This window comes from Xylocopa sonorina, chromosome 7 (assembly GCF_050948175.1).
Source record: "Xylocopa sonorina isolate GNS202 chromosome 7, iyXylSono1_principal, whole genome shotgun sequence".
Lineage (NCBI taxonomy): Eukaryota > Metazoa > Arthropoda > Insecta > Hymenoptera > Apidae > Xylocopa > Xylocopa sonorina.
In genome coordinates, this window is record NC_135199.1 from 12329211 (window position 1) to 12353751 (window position 24541).

The 24541-nt window shown below is 50.7% G+C and overlaps 1 long non-coding RNA gene across 1 annotated transcript in view; it reads right to left on the reverse strand.

Moving 5' to 3' along the window:
• Nucleotides 1–411: 411 nt before the first annotated feature.
• The window catches only part of LOC143425290 (uncharacterized), a 154713-nt gene continuing 130583 nt past the window's right edge, over nucleotides 412–24541 (reverse strand). Inside the window, exon 4 of the long non-coding RNA XR_013102018.1 lies at nucleotides 412–493. This is a non-coding gene — a long non-coding RNA (uncharacterized LOC143425290). The remainder of the gene's footprint in view (nucleotides 494–24541) is intronic.

The window sequence follows — 24541 nt, forward strand, 5'->3', positions numbered from 1 at the left end:
GGGAGCCGCGCCGGAGGATCTCGCGCGCGCCCAGGGTGGAAACGTACGTATCCTACCTATCCACCTACCTACGTAGGGACGTGAAATGTTTTCGATCTGGATTTTCGGCCTGCCTCGCGAATCTCCCACCTCCTTCGCGATCGATCGAAGGCTCTCTTTTCTCGCGCGTCCGTTCGCTCGCCACACGGGCTTCGTTACGCTCGATGGCTGCGAAATGTAACGCGCGGTTCGTTTGCTTTCGTGCCGAGAGACAGCGAATGCCAAGGGGTAAATGGCTGCTCGTATCGTACACGCGGGCTGGTGACGCAACGCGAGCACCGCGATCGGTTTTAACGATGGACAATCGAGAGGACCGATCTTGATTAACTCCACGATCCGCTTACCGTGACTATGCTATAATTAATTGACTGGCTAATCGGGTCTCCTCGGTTGGTTTCGGTTCTGTCAATTGTACGCTGGACTCTACTCACCTTTGGACCGCTGCTATCCGCTCCTGTAACACAATGAAAAGAAAGGTCGGATCAGCGGCGTTGGACAGGCGATTTTTATGGTTTCTCCTAGTCGTTCTCCTCTATTTCTCGAGAGGAAATCTATTAAATTCGATCGTGCCTCGGTTGATTTATCCCGTCGATTAGAAATGATCCCCGCAAGAACCCTTAATTTCGAGTCGTCGACAGAAGCGCTTGGGAAAGGCTAGACAGGGGATAAGCAGGCGTGGTCTCGCAGGTATCTCGGGATGTGCGTCAGGATATAGAAGGCATGTAGCGTCTCGGAGGCTAATCTATGGAGATGAATGTCCCACCCTCGGCGGAGAGAGTCCTCCGGCATGCATCGAGGCCCGCTACGATCCTTTAAGGCACCGCCTGCTCCGATGATATCCAACATGGCAACTCCGATGTACAAAAAGAAGAGAAATGCCTCGGCTGCCTTTGTTGCCGGGACGGCTCGATAGATGGAACGATACAGAAAACGACCTAAACAACGACGGACGGCTATACCCATCTTTTTATACGCGACCAAACACGTGAACTCGTGACACCAGACGCTTCTTCCCTATGCTAGCTATATTCGTTCGTGTAATTATACCTTCGACGAGTACTCGTTCTTCGATACCCGATGCAATTTTCAAACCTCCGCTGAGTGAGATGTATAATAGATGGTGGACAGGTGCGACGCGGACGTGCCTAATCCCTTCGACCTGTACTTTCCCTTAAATACCTAACAGACTCGTTAATAAATAAATCGCCGTAAGAAGCCGCGGTATTGGCATCGAGCTCCGTTCCGTTCCGACTGTGTCAACTCGGAAGCCTGTCGACGTACGCCGCGACCGATGGTCGAGTCGAGCGAACTTAAAATTACGCAAGCCGCGACGATCGAGCCGGAGACAAAGGTTTCTCGAGCAATACCTAAAGAGAATAAAACGAGAGAAAGGGGGAAAGAGGGAAAGAGAGGACCGGTCCAATTATTCGAACGATCGTGACACGATTCGAGCCGCCGACAGAGTGTCGGTCAGAGCCGATCGTCCGCGTGGCTGTGCGCGCACACGAACGCGTCCCGTGCCCACGGACGGGACCGGTATACCTGTCTTGAGCACGACGGGGTGTAAATTGCGGCCGTGACAGCCCAGCTAGACGGACGAAGACGCACGGAAACGTTCGCATTGGTATGCGCGCCTACGGGTGAGATGCGAGGAGGATAAAGCGGTGGTCTGGTTCTCGTGGAACCACGGACGTGTCGTGGAATTCTGCTGGTCCGAGCGTATCCTCCTGTGGAGGGCTGCGGAGCGGGGCGCGAGCTACGCCGGAAAAGCCCAAGAGGAATTGGGCGGTGGTCCCTATCCTGGGGTGATCGCGTGCGAAGGGGCGAGAACAGGGGGCGACGCCCTGGCGATCGGGACGGAGGGACCTGGCGCGCCATCTTCGTGGAGATAAGGAGAATTCCCGAACCGCGCGTCTGCCCGTACCGGCATCCTCTTCGCTTGATCAGCGGTCCTCGAATTTTAGTGGCGGTGATTTGGTTCGAGCCGCGCGGTATAGCCGCGGTGGCTGGCAAAAAACTAATCCGATTAACGCGACTCGTGTTTAACATGTAATTAAGCCGATGGTACGTAATTGCTAATTACTGTGCCCGATCGCTAATCGCGCAGTCAATAAATAATGAAAATGGTCGAAGTTGAACTAATTAAAAGCGATGATTAATTGAACGGTCGCTGATCGTTCGTGGATTGAATAAAATATTAGATCGAATCGGTAATTTAGTACGATAATTACTGGATAACGTGCAACAGTTAGATAATAACGATAAGCGTAACGCTTTACTCGAACCTCGATCGAGAACGGTTTCGTTAGAGGAGCTGGATGCGCTGGAAGGCTTTTCGTTGTTGCAATTTGTATTGTTCCATTTTAATTAGCAAGAGAAGCGTGTTGTTACCCGAAGCGTTGCTTTCACGGTATACTACGATGATTTAGCATCGCGTCGGAGCTGATCGATGTGAAATAATTTCTCGAAAAATGGTAATCGAGCAGCGTTTTCAAGGTAACGGTCGATTTTCTCCGCGAGGCATTCCGACGAGCATCGATACCGCTCGAGGAGATAATAATTTCGTTAGGCGAAGGTTGGGGACTCTCTGGGTTTACCAAAATAAATTTTGTTAACCGTACACGTTATACTGTATTACGTAGTTTAGTACACTATATACACGTCGCTTCAGACGTGTCAGTTAATAAATCATGGCTCGAGTTAGTGGCGACCGTTTAGAACATTATACGGCTAGCTGTATCGTATGATTTGTTTCGAATTGATTGTTTACGATCGTCCGGCTGGTTTATAACGATCGTCATTAATGGTAAATTAACGGTGCGTTCAGCGTAACGTTGAACGTTATGAATCAATCGAAAATAATAAAATCGTTGTAAAATCGTGAAATCGCTGCACGCTGAGAGCGTGTTGACGTTATTTATTGGCGCTGTGTATCGTGCGTGCTGTATTAGACAATATATTAGTGTGAACTATTAAAAGATAATAATTACGGGTCAAAATTGTTAGCATCCATTATGCAAATAGTCATAACGTGTCATTTTTTTTTTGCCAGGTTTATCTAATCGCAATACTCACACTTTCACGCCACTTAACTGTCGCATACGTAAGCCAGTGTAATTAAATGCACAATTAAAAAGCAATACGCGTAACGACAGATTACGCGCCAAGGCCACGGCCCGTTTTCCACGCGACTGTTTTACCGACTCGCTTTTGTCTAGCGCGAAACCTGTTTACCTAGCGAGGAGGAATTTGCCCAGCTTCGTGGGTATTTTACCTACAACGTGCCATCGAACCTTTCTCGCGATTCAACAATTTTTCTTTTTCACCCGCGACTCGAACTTCGACAAACGAAATTTCTATCGTTAGTCGACGTACGCGTACCGATCTCAGAAATAATTGAACAGATCGTGACCGTTAAGATGTCGAATACGTCGAAGGATACGCTGTAGCTACCGATCGCCGCGTGTTGCAATTTACATTGCGACAGTAAAACGTGCCAACGTCACCGATTCCCGACACGATCGGAGGTAGGTTAAAAAATTAACAGCAACTGGGCACGTTTTACGAGGACGATTTGCCCAGTCGCGGATGTCCGGGGGATTCGAGTGTCACCTTGAATCTCTCGTTTCGAGCGATAAAACGAATCGTCGCGATCGAAGGGTGAGAGAAAGCGCGACGAAGAGGTGGTGGAGAAAGATTGGCCCTAAAACGCCGACGAGGCACAGATAAGAGAGGATCCCGTGACGTTTCGACCGTTCGTATCTCGCGGATTACCGATTCCTCCGACGCTGGGACCGCCGGAGGTGCAAAGTTTTCGTCCAACGTTCGCCGAGGACGCACGCGAAGGGAGGAGTACGCTGGAACCACCGACGTGAGTAACCATTTTTCTCCAATTTCAACGTCGATCACCTCGTGCCCGGCATATTGTTGTTCCTCGAGTTCCTCAAACGTTCTCCAAACAACCGGTGCTCTGTATATCAAATTTATGGCGTTCGAGTAGCGCATAGGTAGTAACGATCGCCGTTCGTGAAAGCGGTACGAAACTTTAATCACGAGCCTCGTGCACCGAGGCAAACCGTCTTTTACTCGCGGTGCTCTCGCGAGCCATAGAAAAATGTAACGTAATTTGTTAAACAAACCTCGCGTTGTAAAAGGCTCGCGAAGGGCACTCGAGAGCCGCTGCCGGCGCGCAGGACGCATGGCCTGTCATTACGTACAATTTTATTAACGTTTCCGAGAAAGTACGGTGAAACCGTGATGCACGAATACGGTGATTATGGTGCGCTCCGGTGATTGAACGGTCAATTCCTGGAACGCGCCGGCTGGGTAATAATAATTTTCCGTCTTCTATTGAAAAATATCAACTCTCGGTACGCTTGACAGCATAACAATCACGGCCCGTTCAATAATACCGTCGAAATGAGAGGGAAAAAAGGAGCGAAGAGCTTTCACTGGGCTGTGTTTAATTATCAAGCGTCTCGCCAAATACAGCAACTGCGAAAAGTGTGCGTACACCAAGTATTATAGAAATGAAATCGGTGTCCCATTGGAAAATACGAGCGTGCGTCGATATACTTCACGTAGCCGTTATTTATGCATCCGTATCGAACGGAACAATAACTCCAGTGATCGTAAAGATATCAAAAGCGATACAAGTCCTTCCGCATCGCTCGATTGCATATTATTTTTTCTGTCCCTGTCAGTCTAAGAATTACGACGTGACTATGTAAGTCTCGCATCCTTGTAGTATTTTTTTAGTAATTAAGCTGTTCGCGTTATTACAAGGCAAGTTTTTATTCGCACAATAAACGTTGATACTCCACTCAATTAGCACGAGGTTTGTTAATCATTGTTTCTTTTAATGAGGTCCGTGAAAAAGCAGCATAATCGTTTCTGCTAGACTTTGATAGATCTTTTCTACTTCCTTTCACCTTCGTAGACGCGTTCAAAATAAAAACTTTTCAAGTCTTGTTATTTCGAATTACCCATAGCATTGATGCGCGCGCACGGTCGCTCGCGGCACTCCACGGGGTTCACATCCACGGCGTCCCGTAGCGCAGAGATGCATCCAAACTTGCTTAAACGAATCATCTTCTTCAAACGAACAAACAGAAAGATAGTGACGAATTTGCGTTGCTCGATGTCACTGTGCCTTGTTCATCGTCTTGCGATCGCTTCGCTGGATCATCTCAGCAGCCCAGGGGATAGCATCGGGCCTGATCGTGGATCCTTGCATCGAAACGCGTGCCCGCTATTAATCCTCGAAGGCGCAGACCGAGTTGGTACCGCGTTTTCGCGCGAGATGCTGTCAAAAAGCAATAGGGATCCGACACCATCGGCGTGGTGGGCAAGCACGCGACAGTCTGATGGACGCGACGCGAGCCGTGGTGACGTAACGACGCGGTGGAAGGTCCGGAACGCGGGATGACAAGTGTGCAGGACAGTGACGGTGCCGCGAATGGGGCGGGCCACTTAACGACATTAACGGAAAGAGCGAGAGAGCGAAACGGGGATAGGGTGAGAGACGGGACGAGCGGACTTGTGACTCGATGCGTTTTACTGCTGCTTTACGCGGGTTTATTGCGCCATCAAAGCATAAAATGTGCCCGGCCGGGAAGCGTGCACACGCGTGGATACACCCCCACTTTACTTTTACCGCTGACTGCCAGTTAAACCGGCCGACATTTCCCGATTTCTTGCTCCGAACAGCGTCCCGTTTCGCCTCTACTGATCTCCTTTTTCCTTCCTACGCTCCCTCATCCTTCGACAAGGAGGACTTTCATCTTCCCTTATTATCCTGTTCCCGTTCACCACGCTGTGTCGCACCCCCGATCGTTCCCCTTTCACTCCTACGCGAGCCTGGGTGTTTTATAGGCAGGCTTAAGAGCGACGCGTTAGCCGTAATTTGATTTTCTAAATCTTCGTTAGTCGGTGATCTTATACAGTCGTTTCAAGCCGCGTTATTGGAACTGGTCCACCTTCTTGTCGGTACGTCTTCTCTTCTTTTTATGGTCGCTTCCTCTCGGTTCTCTCGATTCGCTCGTCCGTTACCGCAGTCCGGTTTACGTCGCTGATTACGTTAATGATCTTAGCGGGAGTGTTCATTAACGTCCGCTGGCTGATATTACCACACGTGTAACGGCGGAACTCTCGGAACGTTATCGATCGTATAATTACGTACGAAAGCCAAACGGACATTAATCTCGTTCACGATTATCTCTCTATTTCTAATTTCACTGCCGGCTCAACCGCCGATCTCTACCCACTCGAGAATCTTTTCGAGGTATAGGTAGGTATACAGGGTCGGTGTTAAACCGCGTAAGGAGAACGGGTACAATCGCGATAACGAAACCTCGCTTCCAGTCGCGTATCGAGGAGCTGGAATCTCGGTGCCCGGTCTCTAAGCCGGTGGTAGACCGCTTCGAACTGGTCCGGAGGAAATATTATCTCAGAAAATGGCGATCCACGATGTCGCGCGCCATTACGAAGTTTTGTCTGGCGGAGAAAAAGAGAAAGGCGGCGCATTCCGGGCCCGGGCGATTTGCGTTTCGCCGCAAATAGTCGGCGGGCCCGCTCGAGGGGGGACCAAGAAAGCGGCGCGAGCTTTTGGAAACGGGAACGGATGTTATTGGGAAATTTACAAGGACGCGGGGCCCGTAAATTGCACGGACGCGCGCCGCAAATTTTATTAATCGTGCGAGCCTCCGGCCCGCCCCACGACTCACGATAACGTACGATATCGCCGCCAGGTTCCTATCGATGCGACGTGTTCGAGTGGCCACCCCGTCCTCCTTTTATTTCCCTCCTTTCTTCAGAATTGGACGCGGCGATGGCGAGGCGGTAGTTTCTAAATTTTATTCCGACTTCGGTTCGATTCTGGCTCAATCGCGTTCCCCGAGAAACATCCGGGGACAACCCGTTCCGACGTATTATATTTGCGAATATAATCCGAAATCAGTGCCCATCGAGGGAACTTTTGTAACAACGCTCGAGCAGTTTACTGAAGTGCTCTCCGTGTCGTCGATATTTAACGAGTATCTATATTCGATGCCAACAAATTATAATGTCGACGGTAACACGTTCAGGTATTCTTCGAGTTCGTAGCGTCCAGTCGAACGACAGACGGCTCGAGCTTACATTGCTCACGGAGGTCACGAATCTTGTCGATGCTTTTGTAATTCAAACGCACCCGATCGGAATAACGATAGGCACTCATAAATGATCGAACACGCATGAATGGCCGGGTGACGATTACGTCTCAACGTTTGCTTTGTTACCTCACTCGTTTCAAGGTTGTCTACGCGAGTTCAGATCAAAGCGAAATTCATTCAGAATTTCTACCCCACCCGCAAAGTTCCTGGTATACCATAACAAGTAAAAATGCGTCAGATTACTTACTGAAATTATTGTAAATCGAGCAATTGAACGTTTCGACGAATCCGTTTTTAAGGGTGCGTTATATCGGTGAACGTGGAAGGATCGATCGATTCAAGGCGATGTGACACAAAAAACTTGGCAACTGGAACCCATCGATGCAGTGTGTATCGCCTATGGGGTTGTCGAAATATGGAGAGGGCTTGCAAGTTTGAGCGATACAGTGGCGTCATCTGACGAGGGGTGGTCGAACGCTAGGCTTGCTCTTGTTTTGGGTGCACCGCAAAACCCCTCTGCAGGACCGACCGATCAGACAGGAACCGATCGGCGAACCTTCCCTTACCCCTATGCCCCGGATGCTTCCATGGAGTTTCCGGGATACCGTCAGAGACACATAGTTCCTGCAAATCACGCCAGAGCGGTCGTACGGGGGCGACAAAATCGGCGACATCGTCCGAACAGCAAAATCTCCATCGAATAACTAACAAAACCATCCCGTTTTCTGTATCCACATAAATCGAATTTCATTTTACGCTGTTACATCTCTCGCACTTTTACTTGCGATGAAAATTGCAACGTTTAATAGATGAACTCGAGGATGCTCTTCAACGTCCACATTGTGCTCGATGGCGGTCTTACGCGAAGCTCGAAGCTCGCGCTTCTCTTTCATACGCTTATCCAACCCGATAAGATAAACGCAATTAATATTTTTCCATGGAGAATGAAACGCTCCATCGTCGGAATGGTTACGCGCGGTGATCACGCGTTCCAGAGTCACGTTTGCCGCCCACGCACACGATTCATTTAAAATCACGGGAGGAAACGACGGGGAAACAAAAGAGTAGGAAGCGGAGGATTAACGACCGGGGAGAGAGGAGGCGTAACGCGAGACATCTGTCGTTACTTAAACGAAACCCTGTGAAATCGTTCCGCGGCTCGCTCAACAATGCAGGCCGATACTGGCTGGCACGGTAGCCACGAAAATGTTCATAAAATTTTAACTGCTTAATAAAAACGTTACGACCCACTGTCTCGCGCGAGGAATTACCGTTGAACGGCATCCCTCATAGCGCATCGAGGAGGCGCCTTCGAAATCCGCGCGCGCCGGTTTCGAGGACCTTTTTACTGCGCCACGCTCGAGGACAAAGATGGTCGTTGTTGTTCGCGAGTATGCGACGATCCTCTGTATCGTTCGCTGCAACAGAATTCGCGCGATTCGCGAGGAATGCAGATAAAACGTTTTCAAATATTCGGAATGTACTAATTTTTTCGTATAAATCGAAACTATAGGAAATGTTACTGTTCTTCTAACATCGGTTCGTAATAACAATTAATTAATTAACGCGTTAAACCGTACGTATTTACTTACGAGAAGCAATGCGACGGTGGCAAGCATAAAGGCAACGTTGAATGGAAAGAAACAGTCCGACCTATGCAAGGGTTGCGTGGTTGGCCTTGGAGGGTCGTTTGCACTGTTCTTGACCGCACGTAGTGGCCAACGTAGACCGTGGAATGCATGAATCTCGCCGGCCGTTCGTGCATTATGCTCGCTGCGCACATGGGGCAGTGGTTTTTCCTTTATTCAACCGTTTTAACCGCATGCCTCGCTTTCTTAAAAACCTTGAAACCTTTCCAACCACGAGCGCACTCTCCTGCATCGCTCGAGCGTTACGCCTACTTCTTGCACCTTGTCCACGTGCATTAATTGCGCGTTATAGCCAATTAACGTGTCGCGGCGTATTTTTTCATTTACCCGCCCGCTATGTCCCCTCGATCGTTAAAATTCCACCGCGCGAGGACGTTCTCTCTTACGACGAATCTCTCCCTCGCCGCGATAGTTCGACGGTGAAATCGGTCGATCGATCCTTCGATAATTGTCGACGCGCAGGAAAAAGTTGGAGAGGAGGGACGGAGGCGTCGGAACGCGGCACGTCCAAACGAAGAATGCGTGGAACGGCCGTTCGACGGGGGTTCGAAGCGTGCATTCGCCGGCCGTTATCGCGGCAGAGTTACGGCCGATCGATAAGGTTAAGAACCGTCTCCCCCCACCCCCCCGTCGGATTTACGATGTCGCTCGAGGAGGATGATCGGCCACGATTGCACGGCCTTGTGTCGTAAAACGGCGATGACGCGGCCCTACTTGCGCGCGTGCACGCATACGGGAAACACGGGTACACACGACATACGGAGTCGAGCCTCGCGATAACTGCTCCTTGGAAATCCTGCCGATTTACGGGCGGAAAAGCCTCCGCTTGGTCCGCGCCAGCCGGCCACCGACGCCCTCTCGGAGTTACTTACTTTTATCGTCCGAAAGTTGTATGCGCGTTAACTTCCCGCGTGGATTCTCTCTTCTCCTCTTTCAGCTTTGTCTGTCCTTTCCGTTCGCTCCTACCCGGACGATGATAATAATTGTGGAAACGTCTGGAAGTTTGTTTTCAAAGTCAGGTTGTTCTTTAGCTTTATTACGAGTACGGGGGGGATCCTGCGGGTTTTACGGTGGGAGCGTCGATTTCAAGGTCGTGCCTGACCGGGTGCAGTCTTGGAAAAATTCGACGGACTCCTCGAATGTCCAAGGACGTCCGCCTCGAGGGGTCGAGAAAAGGGTTTCAAGGTTCGCGTTTAAAGCGAGACGACGGACTTTGCGTCACTGCGGACTGTCCGCCGTTCGTTCGCGTTACGCAAGGGTTGTAAAGGAAACAGAACAACCGTGATTCTTATATACGATGAAAAATAAAAGAGAGAACCACTCGCGGTGGATATGACTCCCGAGATCCAGTCGATATAAAACCTATAAATTTGTGACCCTGAACGATTTCGCGACGCGAGAAAATCTACGGTGCGTCGACCTCGTTTTCACCGCTGAATAATTATAACGAGCCAATCGTTCCGCAGTTTACCGCCTCTAATGGGGCGAAAATAAACGTTCCTCCGTTTCGTAAGCGAAACTCCGTGGACGACGGAGTGTTTTATGGGCCGTTACGCACACCTCGACAGCGTCCCGCGAATGTATTTCGAACTTCCATAAAAAATAACTCGCTGATAACTCGCAGACGTCTCCGCGTGGAGAGGACGGTTTATCGCGGGCTTATTTGTCCCGCGTCGAGCGCCATTAACGCGGCCGTTCCGTTTCCACCGATCGACCGTCCGAATCGCGCGTAACCTTTCGCATTTCAATTACCCGCGCGTACACCTCGCTGGCCGATTAATAAGAATCGCCTCAGGGGAGGTGGGTGGGGGAACGAAGAGAAAAAAAGGTCGCGTCGCGAACTGCAAAAAAAGAAGAAACACCTTATCGCACGGACGACACGATTGCATCACGGTAATTTACATGTGGCGAGTCACGCAAGCGTGGCAGAAGTAGCGAGAACGGGAAGAGGAGCAGCGAGAATGGAGCCGGCCGGCGAGAAAGGGGTGCAGCGGGAAGGGAGGTAAAAAGAAAAGGAACGCGAAGCAGCTCTCAGACGGAAGGTTGTTAGCAAAATTGAAAGCTTATCAGTAATCACGGCGGCACTCGCGGTAGACGGAGGTTGTAGCGAAAAAATTCAACCGCGATTAGGTTACGTCCGCTAATAAACAACGACGCGAATGAAAACCGTCGTCCACGGTAGCTGCGCGATGGGATCGGGAGGATTGCGTTCGGATAAGCGCGGGACACGGCTCTGGAATCCTTAATACCAGCCAGTAATATCGTTGGAACGAAAATCGACCGGTCGACGTTGCGACAGTCGAATGAGGATCGGGTACGGATTCCTTATCTTCCTCCCTTTTCTCGCTTTTCATTTGCTATATACGTTGCAGCATCGGAGAGGAAGGGAACGATAGCTAGGAGCGAGATAAAAACGTAACTCTGAATTACAGATGACGACATTACGAACGTGAACTCTCGAGTTACCGATTATCGCTTAAGCGAGGCAAGAGTGAGAGTTTCGAAAACTTTAGCCAAGGCTTGTGGGACGATGGACGGTCGTTTTCCCACGGATCGTGTCTCGAGCTAGAGAAGATCAATTGCCAAACTGTACACGGTTTTGCACAGCAAGTTTCCGTTCCAAGACTGGTAGCTACCGATGGTAGGAATCGGTGACAATAATTTTGCCTAGCGCGCGAAGAAACATGGAACAGCCGATTATTTATAGCTACAGTGAAACACAGATATTTCATATTAAGTGGATATCGCCACGCGTAAAGTAATCTCGAGATCTACTTCGAGACGTTATAAAAGTGAAAATATGTACGAACGAAGTGCGCGTAGTACAGTAATAGCCCACAAAACTCGGTGCTGGTAGTCCACAACGAATAATAACGTCAACCGAACGATATTAACATAAAATAGTAGGCCAAGAATGTCGCCACGCTTCCGGAAGAAACTTTAAAATCCAACGATGCGAGACAGCATCGCGCGGCGAGAGGAAACGAGAAGCAGCACGAGTTAGAGATCACGTTGGGACTATTGGAAGTGTCAGAAGCGTTACACGTCTGAATAGTAACGTCTCGTGAACGCGAACGGGAAATCGTATACCATTACTCTCCAGTCAGCTGGAATCTCTGAAAGTTCCTGCGCGCTGGAGGCTCACCCCGTCCGCTGACCATCGCGGGTCGACGTCGCGGCGCTCTATCGCGCGTGGTCCCGCCGTCTTCGAATACGAATACGCAGCCGAAGGATAAAAATACTCGCGTCGACTCGCCGCTCGCACGGTTCTGCTCGAGTTTCGCGCGGTCCGAAGCGGTCCGCGCGCTAAATACCGGGACGTGACGAGCCGCGAGGATCGAAACGGTATCGCGAGTTAGTCATCGCGTAACAGGTACCGCTCGAACGCTATAAATAAATCAGCGATGAAATTTGGAGCACACGCGTTGATCTCGGAATTCTCGCGGACGCGATCGAGGAGGAGAAAAAGCGAGAAGAGAGCAGCCGGAAGCGGGCTGGTAGGTTCCGCGTAAATTCAGGCGGCGCGCGATGGAACGCTCGCAATCGCGGGGGTGACGAAGCGAGAAGAGGCGACTGGTGGCGGAGAATCGAACGAGGGCCGTGCGATCGGGAGCGAACGGAAGGTAGGAAGGACACGCCGCGCTCGAGGAGGGTGAGTGGGTGGTGGGTGCACGAGAGGGCCAGAGCGGAGCGGTTCGGAAAAGGATATAAAAGGAAATATATGGTAATGCGAGCGGGGTGGCAGCGTTCTCTCTCGTGAACGCCAGGAGGGTGGGTTACGGACGAAGATAGGGGTTCGGATCGCTCGCCGGGGGTTGGGCGTGGTGGCTAAACGCACCCTCCGCCCTGCTCTTGGTGCTTCCGCCGCGTCCCCTGTCTTCCCCCCATCCCTCCGCGGCGCTCCGCCATCCCTCCGCCGCGTTTCTCTCTCGATTCTCTCCGACGAGCGGAACGAAGCTGTGCCAGCACGCCGGTCGATACTTTGGGGCCGCGTGCCCGACTAGCGTCGCGACGCTGGAATTCCGCGCTTGTCATGGCCGCCCTTAGTGCCCGCGTACCGACGTCTGGCTGCGCCCTTTCGAAACGACGCCTGCCTTCTCTCCTCTGGTCATCGTCGTCGGTGAGTTCGATGGATCGTTTCATTCCTGTTTCTTTCGCATACCTTTTTTTTCTCAGTAAAATAGTGCACGGTTGGGGTGAGTCGTGTAGCGGACGGGCGGATAGATTGGCGGTCGTTGATTAGTGTTATCGCATCATGTCGTACGCATTAGTGTCACGAGAGGTTCGAGTGTGTCGTAGTTCGATCATCTCCGCACGATTTTGAGGGACGCGGATCGACCGATTTGTTGACAGACTGTGATTCAAATATGGCCGCGACGGAAAGTTCGACGTTAAAGGGGATGAATGTGTTTTGTGGGGTGATGCGGGAGGGTGGGAGGACGCGAGGGTAATTAATATTAGCTGTTACGTATGGCGCATGATTTCGTTCGACCACGAAGGAACGTAAACATTTTCGAAATTAATATTTCAACGCTTCAATCATTTCTTCGAATGTATTTTATGTACCCAAAACATTTCTTCGAACTTAATGTCGGTCGATCGCTGATTTATTTGCTTATGCGTGGAAGAATTGAAATTTCTCTTCACCGGCGGACCAGCGTGTTGATTCATCGACGAATTAAACGCCATTAGACGTTTATCGTTTTTCCATCTTTATTACGGCCTCGAATCTTTTCGAGAGATTGCAGATTCACGTGGCTTTTAATCTTCCCGGCCTCGTTCACTTTCAAAACAGTTACGAAGTTTCGGCAGAGAGGGAAACGACGTTATGAATATGAATGAGAGAGCTTATGTTCGCTTCGTCGCTAGTTTTAATACCGCGGCCGCGGGTAGATCGGCTCCGACCCGTCCGGTACCTTCAATTACACCGAATTGCTTTCTCGAAACATTCGAAATATTCCAAACGTTGCACGGTTATTTCGAACGAATCACGTTTCCACGGCGATCATTCTCCAAATGTTTCGACGAAACTGTAACCTTATTCGCTACCATTTCATCGCGACCCCCCCTAATAATGCTCGACGTGCCCTTCGATACAGCCGAACCTTCTCGTATTCCAATTCTACTATTCACCAAACGGTACAGGAGTTCCATTAAAAGCTTCTATCCAACTCCAACATATTTTCCAACCTCGAGATATCTATTTTCTTTAATTGTTCAGAAGCACAGATCTCTCTCCGATGGAGCATATTTTCGTTTTGAAACGCTCGAACTCTCCAACACCCGAATCGCCGCCATCAGCGTTCGAAGCGAACAAGCTCGCGAGTCGGTGGAGATGAAACGGAGTTCGAAGTACCGTTGAAGTCGACGTATCGAAAATCTGGCCGCGCAACGCCGGGAAACACGGTCGAACAGCGGAGAGGAGAGCCGCGCACCAGAAGGAGGAGTCAAGTTGTTTATTTGATGGTGCCGTAAAAGGCCTCTTTATGTTTATCTCCCATTTAAAACGCTCGCATAAAACCGGCGACCGCGCACACAAACAATCACCCGGCGATAAATCATGCCGCGAAACGGAGTGCGTTCGAAAATCACCTCGATTCCGCGTTACACGCACGCGGTAGATCGCCTCCTGACGTTTCGATGGTGGACGGCCGAGCCTCGAGTTCTAAGTGCCTCCCGCTTTTTTTCCTTCGACAAAAATCGCCTTGCTCGCTTCAGCGAACGACAGACGTTCGTTCGTTGATATCCGTTCACGATCGCACAGTTCGTCGGTTTCTCTCGTTCAGAGGTTTCACAGGCTTTGGGGATACTTGGAGCACGAATGTAGCTGAAAGTAGGGAAGATGGGTTCGATGGATGGAAAATTTCAGGGGGAAATTAAGTGTAGACAATATAAAGGAGAGCGTAAGAGTCTAACTTGGAGAGGTTGGAAATACAAGGGCGATGATTAATGGGCTGCATTCGTAGCACTGGCTCGAAAACGTTCTATTTCTAGGGACATTAAGGATAACGGTGAAAGCGACAACGTTGAAGAATGCGTTGGTAAATGTATGTTTACTTTGGATGATGATTAATAGTCGAAAGATTTGCACAGCGTAAAATTCGCAACGCGTATCTCACGCGATGTTTTCCCCGTAAGAAAATGTTTATGTAGACAACACCGGGTACGCGGAGCATCGCAAGATTAGCCCGTTGCATCTCGGTTAATTTTCTAATTCAAACGCCCCGTGGAAAGCGTGATTAAAACAAATGTTCTTTTTTTTCACGCCACGTTTGCGATACTCCACAATCAACGGACCGTGTTACGCTCTCGAGTACGTTCTACAAGATGATTACTCTGTACATCCGCCACTCGACTAATTACTCCAAAACGAGAGATCGCGATCTCACTGTTTAGCGAGTCGTCTAACGCAAAATACCGAGCAACGTGCGTACGAACGGGCTTCTTCTCCGTTTCTGACTCGTTCCTCGACGCTGCGTTAGATAAAATGGTGTCCCGTAGCTCTCGAGTGAACGAAAATACCGCGCGACCTTGTCGCAAACGTCGCTACCTCTTCCACGCGGTCCCGCCGCGGAGGCATCGCGGATGGTCGCTAACATGACTAAATTACGATCGTCCTCGATGCTCATGCAAATTGGAACGAATAATTTCGAGGTGGACGAGCGAGAGGGAGGAGTTTCGTCGGTGGTCGACGGTGATAAAGTCGTGCATACGTACGGCGCGACGTTGCGTAATTTAATCTTTATACGCGGCTGTCTCTCGACGACGAACGGGGGACGAACTTTCGAAGAAGCTGTCCCCCTTTTTTTCTCGTATCCCCCGACTGCCAAGGGGAAGTTAGCTACGCGATATCTTCGAGAAAATAGTAGCTTCCCCGCGACGAACTCCGCGCGAAAATGGCCGTTCGCGTGTCGATATCGTAACTCGCCGCGCACCCTCGCACCAACTTCTCTCGCTGGAGTTTATATTTTCGAAGTCGAATCTCACGATTAACGGTTCCTCGAATAGTGGCTTCTCAGCTTAGTCGTCGCGTAGGACCGTTCGAACGGTCACGCGTAAAACGGTCCTTTCGTCCCGTCAATTTTTCAGACGACCAGCGCGACCTCGAGAACGGGGTAGAGAAGGTAAAAAAAAAAAAAAAACGAAGCGATGAAAGAACCCTTGCAGCGAGTAGACAGTGGCCAAGGTCGCGGATCGTCGTCGTCCATCTAACAGTAAAAAAGGGTTGTTTTGTGCGTTTTACAACCGAGCCGCGTGAAGGCCGAGCCACCACCGTGTCAAACGGCAACCCTTCCTTCCGTAAACGCGCAGCCTCTTTTTTCCTCGCGTCCTTCGAGCGTCAAGGGTTAACGAGCAAGCCTGTGCGGAGGCAGCTAAGCGTCCGGGATTATGCGAGGCTTCTTTTTCCACCTCAGGTAGTAAGTAATCGGGGGGGATGCCGAACGGGGTGAAGCGTAAAGAAGCGAAGGGAAAAAAGAGACCGGGCTGGCCGCGTTATTGGGTGCTTTTAAGAGGAGGACGCAAGGTGACGGGGACCCCTCGGGTAACTACCGGGATAGGCATCCGTCCCGAGGCCTTGGCTCCTCGTAAAGGGGTAATCAGCCCTCGTGTCGGGCCGGACCTTGACTGCGATGCCTCTCGTCCGTCGTCCTCTCTTCCGTGGCGCGGCTCTATCGGTGTGCCTCTCTGTGACAGGGTTTAGGCCGGTATGTGTGTCGTCACGCCGCGCTTCTGTCACTCCGCAGACGAAGTTTGTCTACGAAACACGCGGACGTCATCTCGGTATCGGCCGAATTGCCGGCACCCGCTGTCAGAGTACGGATCGCGCCTCGTAACCTGTAAGACGCCCGCCGTCTACAGGATCTGTGCGTCGTCCGTGTCGCATCTGTGTACCGGTGGTCGTTCGAACGTATTACGAAACGTTTGCGATTAAAACAAAACCCGTGCGGCGAGTTCGCGTTTGTGCAAGTGTTCTCAGGATGGAAAAATTAATGTTTTCTGGTGGGAATCGCAGCTAGGGAATCGCGTCTGTCCCGTGCAGCTGGGAGGAGAACAGTGGCTCGAAAGCTCGATTTAATTAAAACGTACAGAGCGGTCGTCCGGCCGGGAAATTGAAGCAGCGGCAAGAAGAAGCCTGGAGGCAGCTGTGAGTCGCAATTATTTCTAGTCCCACATCCGACACACGCGTGACACGTTCGCCGGGCTGTCGCCGAGGGGTCACGCTCCACGGGCTGGCAACTCGGATGTGGTACTCCACGTATAGTTTATACGTTCGTTTGCTCGCATGTGTACGTGAGAGAAGTTCACTGGCTGCGGTTCTGTCTTCCAAACGCGAGCAGCCGCCGGTTTCGACCGCTCGAAGCGTCGCTCGTACGTCGATCGGTGGCCATGGAACAGCTTTGCCCAAGTTTTCCCATGTTTTCACCTTGCCCCAGTGTTGTGCGTCGATCCTACACGCGTCGCCAGCCGTTTGGAGGACCGATCGAGATCGATCGCGGAGGAATATCGCGGGCTATGATTCCGGTGAGTGGTTTTCCTTCCACGCGCAGCGTCGCTCCCGCTATTTACACGCTTCTTACGTCTCCTCGCGTTCATCGCCGGGCATGTAAGTAAGTACGTGCTGGTTGCGTGCCACTTGAGATTTCGCGCGACAGAAACTGATACCACCGTCTACGTGGGTAGACGTGATACCAATTGGAAGTCGAGAACCCTGTTTTCGAAAAGTTTCTCAGGCATCTGGAAGTCGTATCGCTTTGTTTGCTAGACGCTACATTCTTTCACGCAACGACGCCATATGCTGGAATATTCCGTCGTCCAAGTTTTATTCCTGAACAGAACTATGCGCGCTCGTGTCTTGGCTGTCCCTTGATTCCATTTAACCGCGGGATTCGTGGCGATTATTTAAGAAATTCAAGAAACTTTTCAGAGAGTTTCGATGCTTCTTCTCTTCGATACAAGATCGTCGAATACCTACTTCGCTAACGATTGTTCCCGACGTTGTATTCCCTGTGTCGAACCTTCGAATCAATTTCACCGCGCGACATTCGACAACGATGTAAAGCGTCCGCAAAACATCCAAGCGTTCCGACGTTTCTTCTCTTCAGTTCGCTTCCTCTTTTCCAATATGAGAGCATCGATTGGCTCAGATTTCTTTTCTATCAAATAACCACTTCACCGACGATCCTTCTTGCTTTCCTATATCCTGCTCCCACAATAAAGATACACGAATATGACCGTCTCGTGGTTCGTGTAGAGACAAGAGGAAGGCGTTCGCCTCCCGTGCTCTGAGACGTTTCATCGATTCCGCAGCTCGTGAAGGGTTACGAAATAAAACGGCGAAATTCGCGTCACTTAACTGGCCGTTGTCGCCATTATCGGTCCGATCTAGGCGGTGCATTCCGGCGTACCGTACGACGCTCTTAATTAATTTTGCAATATCTCAACCGGAGCTAAGCATCGGGCCGGTTTTACGAGCGTCCCCGGCCATCAAACTTTTCCCAGCAGAAAATAACGATTCCCCGGGCAATTAGCGTTAATGGCCATCGGTAATGCGCGTACAGGATCGTTCCATCACTTTCGTTTATAATGTCGGCGTGCCGATATTTTTTCGCCGTACCGCCGCCGATAAATTAACGTAAACGTTAACGGCCACCGAGTACATTGTATTAAAAACCGTAAAATATGCACTCGCCCCGGAGATTTCTTAGTCGGCGCGAGTTAAGCGCGTTAAACGCTCGCCAAAAGTGGACGACACCCACTTTTTCCATAAAGTCCCGCCGATTCAGCGGTGGTAATATACGGGAGAGATATACGGCCTGAAGTTTTACGCTGGCCGGGTAAAAAAGTGTATAAAGCGGCTCGATTCTTTTAGCATTTACCGCCTAGATATTTTTAAAGATTACGCGTTAACCGCTTTTTATAATTCGTATAGAGTTAACGAGCGCGCAGCATAATATACCGTCCCATAATGTAACATTTACACGCAATTACGCTTGCGTATTGATAACGGAATCGTTGAGATAAAAGCGTTTCGTATGACTAATAACAGTTGAAAGTGGATGGACGCTGATAACGAGGCATCCAAAAAATAGAGAGAATAGTACTTGTTACAAGTATATTCGATCGAAGTAGATATCGCGTTATAGGTGGCATCAAAAATTCGAAAAAACACTCGGAACGATCCAAAACAGCGAAAGAGTGTAAAAAAAAAAGAGAAACTCGTATCGACCGCTTCGCCAGGCGTTCTCCAAAATTAGTTTCTCAGCAACGTTCCACGTCCCGGCGTTACACCGCGACCCGATCGAACAACCATTTCGTGCGCTTTTAAATATTCCGGAGGCAGCGGCTTTCCGTGAACAGCGCGCGAGATTTCGTGGAGTCACTTGTTGGACGCCATGACGGAGTCGGCGTGGCCCTAGGACGAGTCACGGCCGCGCTTGGTACACGGACGCACGGACACACGCGTGCCCGTTGTGCAGCCATTTTACCAAGGCCTCGTACGGCACAGCTTCGCTCCATCGGCCCTACAATCTCCAGCCTCGTAGCTTTTGTGGTTAACGGTTAGCCGGAGAGGCCGGCCATTCCTGAGCCGAACCCAATCCAGGGGGAACAATCGGAGCCAGACACGTTGAAACCGATCTCTCCCCTGCGCGATAGCTCCCCCACCTTGCATTCGAGTTTACAAGCAGGCTTCGTCTTTTCCATTTTTCGTACGTTAAATATAATATCAAGTTACAAAATAGGTGTCGTATACGTGTTCCACAAAACGAGCATCGTTTCTCCCGCGGATGACAATTCTCGTTTCAAATAAATTCCGTTTTCTAGTCAATCAACTACCCGCTGTGTAACATTGAATACTACTACTCGCTGTCTATTACGTGCGCGTCGTTTCAGCCTGAAAGGAAAATCTCTCGCTGGTGTCACTGAATCACGGAGATGGAGACAAAGAATATCTCGCTCTCCTCCGCAGAGGGATCGCCGTCGAAAGTGTTCGAAGTCGCGAGTCCCGAATAGAACGGCTTAATCCGGTCCCAGCCTGGTCTCCGCCGGATGGCGACTTTTTTCTTGCGGTCGTAGCCTCTCGGGGCAACTGGTTCCGAGGGCGAGCGGATAGACGATCCGCAGGTCCGTCGAAGGGACTGACGAACTCGAACTTGTCCGGCCATCGTGTTTAACGGTCAGCCGGGAAAAGAGAGTCGTTGGTCCGCCGTTCGAATCCGTGGCGCAGTGTTCCGGGGTGCTGCGGCCATTCCGGAGGCAGATCCTCCTCGGTCAGCGGCAGCAATTTCACCGAAACTGTTTCGAGTCTCTTTCGAGGCGAACGCCAAGAACCGACGAGCAGAGGAGAGTCAGAGAGAGAGAGAGAGAGAGAGAGATGGAGAGAGAAAGAGAGCAGAGATTCTCGGGACGTTGCGGCGTGGGACGGGTAGAAGAGACGAGGGGGGCGCAGGATGGGGGCAAAGGGGTGAGGAATATTGAGAGAGGGGCAGAGAGAGGAAGAGAGAGATTTGACAATCGCAACGTCCGTAGCCAAGCAAAATTAGGTGGGCGTGCATCGCGGGTAGGACGAGAAAGGGATTCGCGGCAATTCCACGTGTTCGTTATTTTGCGTTGATAAATGCTTTTATGCAAATGACCGCGCATCGTGCCAGGTGATCTTCATTAACCTCGGGCTAACGCTAACCGGCACTCTAAATAAGCTAATTTATACGTGTTTATACGCGCCCAGCGTCCTCTTCATTGGCTACTTTCGGTTTCGACGCTTGGAGAGGGACGAAGAGGTAGAACGCAGAACGAGAACGCGGAGGACTGGCCCGACCGCAGAACACACAGGGTCGACGGGAATGCAGCTCGAACGAAGCTGTAGGGCAATACGCACCGAGGATTTCAACGAGGGATAATTAAATCTCTAGCCTCCGCGATGACGCGGCGGTTTCGATTCCTCGAATCAGCCTCGATAAACTTTCCGTCCTCTTTTCAGTCGAGCCGGGTTGAAATCAAATTTTTCACGCTGCGGTAACAACAGTTCGGAGAGTTACACGATCCAATTACCAGAGTAGCCTGCAGCTAGTTCGTGAAAATTTCGTATAACTCAACGACTTCATTGTTCCGAAAATAACGAAAGAAATGCGACAGGGCACACCTCGTCCCGTTAATCGCGAGCCCACACGCGATCCGGCCGCGAATCTCTCATCGTTCATTTCCTTCCTTCGTTTCGCGCGCGCTATCACGATTTCCGAGAATCAAGATAAACCAACCGAAGTGGTGGCCGACGACGGGCGTCCAACGAGCGGAAAACACAGCGAGGCGCGGTCCAAGTTGATGAAAAAAGAAAAAAGAGAAGCACGATTCGGTGACAATGGATCCGGAGCTTGTGCGAGAGAGAGAGAGAGAGAGAGAGAGAGAGAGAGAGAGAGATTGGAGAAGAAAGGCCAGTGGCGTGCTCGAGGTCTGTTTATTAAATGTAAACAGCTCACGGAATTCAGCGTTCGCTTAACCGGCAAACTGTTATGAACTAATAAAGTGCTGAACACACGCGACGACCCGTATCTCCGTGGCAATTTATACGAAACGCCGTTGACTTTCACCCGTGGGATTTACGGGGCGAGGGGCCCCGCGGCGTTAAGTGGAAGCTGGATCCGTCCGCGGACCGGTACGCGTCCTCCCCGTCCCGGTTACAGCTACGCGACCCGCGTATTATCGACGCGTCTCCTCGAGTTTCTGCGAAATTTTCGATCCCCGCGTAAAAACCGGTTAGTAAATAAATTCCGGCTCAGGCAACGAGCCGCGCACCAGTCCGTCGCGGTCTCGTCTCGTCTCGCGTTCGCGAAACTCTCGGCTACCCGTACAATGTTGACGCGTCCCGATCGTAAAATCGCCGCTTACGAAAGGAATGAAGCCGTGAACGACGCGATTCACGAAGCTCGATGGCCCTCGATGTCCCGATACGCGCCGGCGATGCCCCCACGGAGCTTTTTCGTGCTCGACGCGCGAAAGAATCGCCGATCGAGATCGGCCCGTTTACCTCAACCGGCTGTAAAACCGTCGCGGCCGCTGCGCCCGCGCCGCCTTAAGTATCCATCTCTCGAATAGTTTGTAATTTAATAGACGATTACGCCGCGGTACCGGCCCCTTAAACGGTTATAACTCGACGTGTAAACCGTTGTAAATCGTGCTCGGATGCTTTGAATGCCAGCAGCCCCTGCGAGGCCGTAGCCGCGTCGGTGAACGAGGTCGATCGCCGTCGACCGGCAGCACTTTTAGTCCGATTTTATGCCCGCCACTCTCTGTGGAACGCACGCGGAAACGTCATCGCGAATGGCCATTCTAACTCTTGCCATCGCGATACCGTTTTCGTTTCGATCTCCTCTTTCGTCGTGGGTGGGTGCCCTCGAGCCTCTTGCTATTCGACGAATCGTTCGATCCACGGCGTTTTCACTTATTCGAAACGAGATTTGCGCGCAACGATAATATCTCCGCCTGTTCAACGTTCATACGACTCGATCGAGGTCTTTATCTTTCGCTAAATTCCTTACCGATTCTATCTTTCCTTCGTTTCGAGTACAATGAATAATATCGTCGTTTCGTTACTAGTACTCGGCAGTTATCTCTTCTTTATTACAGACACCAAGTTTCGTATATGAATATTTATTCCTTTGCCCCGTAACCTGTCTCGATTTCACATTGAAAGTGAAAACCTCGTCGCTCCCCGCGATAAACGCCAGCTCTATTCGGTCGGAGTACTCGTCTTTTTTTCTCCTCCATCAGTGTCGGCATACTGAATCAGATCTGCGCGATTTATGCATCCACGTATATGCATATTTTAATCGATTCGAGCTACGACGCAATTGGGACAATTGCCACGAACGGCATCGAGTGCCGATGAAAATTGGCCCGACTACGATGCCCGTAGTCTCCGTCGTGGGCCACGATTGGACGCGGTTTATTCAATGAAGCCGCGGCCATAAATCCCAGTTGAAAAAAGTCAGTGCACGCGCGAATTCAGCTACCACCGCCCGTTTAATTAACGAACCTCCAGATGTGCCGCGACGAACAGGACCTCCTCGGTAACTTTGGACACGGGTTGATTAATTCCGCGGCATCGTCGATAACGAGCGTGGTAGCACGCGACGTAAATTGGTCCCAGCGGGGCAATGGGAGTTTACGGACCTGCCCTTCGCGGATGGACAGCTGCTCCAGAAACGTCTACCTGGCCTGTGTCGATCGATTTTGGGATTTTAACGAGGTCGACGAATTACTCGAGCGGTCTTTGGCGATGGACGCCCGCATTGTGAAGTAAGTTTCCGAGGATTATCGAAACCACGAGGGCTGAACGGTGCGCGTTAGTTTGCGGTTTGTCGAACGCGCGGTGCCGCCTCTCGAGCGTGTACAAGCGTGTTCCTCGTTTCGAAAGTTTTGTCTCCAGCTCGACGAGTTTCGAAACGACGCGAACACGGCCACGCGCGATGCTCGCGTTCGGATCGAGCACTCGGCGTAGATTAGAGCCGAAACGACTTCAATTAACGATGGGCGATCCGCGGTCTACCAGAGTCCACTCCGTTCGCAAACGAGTTACCTAATGAACGTTTCCTTTTAGGTTGTTTCGGACTCGTCGACGCGAAGATTGCGAACGAGACAGAAATTACGCCCGTGAGGGTGTAGCGATCAAGGACGACGAACTTTACTCGTGAATGGTAAAAAGCCGTATCGGATACGCGGCGCGGTAAATCGCGTCAGATCGAGACGTCGAGGCGATCGATTGGCCAATAAATGAGACGATGATTACGGTGAAAAAAATTGCTTACGTGGAAATTTTATTGCGCGCGTTTGCGCCGCGATGTTGCGCCACTCTGAAGTTACCGGAATGATGTCATAGCGGTTATTCACGTCGGAGGAATTTAACTGAATTCGCCGGCACTTCTCACGAAAACGCGATTTTCCACCGGTGGAACGCTCGTGCGTACGCGTCGAGTCGATAGCGATCTTCACTTTTGGTATGTCCATTGAACACGGCTCGAGGATACGGAGAAAATGTGAAAATAAAACCACGGAGAAAATGTGAGAGTTAATTGGTCCTCGTATAAAAGAAAATTAGAGAGTGTGTAAAATGGTGCGTAATAGCGCAATGAAATTCTAGCATCTTCCATACAAATGTATCGAGCAGAACGACGAGTCGTTAAAATTTGGAGTCGAACTATTCATCGAGCATTGAAAGTCCTTCGAGTAAAAAGTCACCACCGATCGGAATGATGAAAAGTCATATCAAAGGAACGGTTTTCTCTAAAAAAAAATGATCGTTTTCAGCGTCGTGCATCGTCGTTCATCGTCGATCGGACGATAGTTATGCAGATTTTATTCCCACGTGTCCCCGTGGCGGGCAAACCGAGCGGCATTGTACAGCCGATTGGCAATTCGCCGAATGATTTATCGCTCATCGAGGCGAACACGCGGTCGATTCCGCGAATTATCCCGGCGTAGGGCGTACACGGCAGTTTCAAGTGGAAACGTCGTAAAACCGCGTTCGCCGCGTTGCTCTCCTATGGGTTACCGGTTAACCGCATTCCCATTCGAGAAACGTGCGAGCGAGCCGAGCGTCACGACGCCCGGCATCGTAAATAACGTCCCAACAATTAGCACACGCGACAAGCGGGCGTCTAGCCGGTGAACGGGCGAGGAGTGGCGCCGCCCTTACTTCTGGATCGT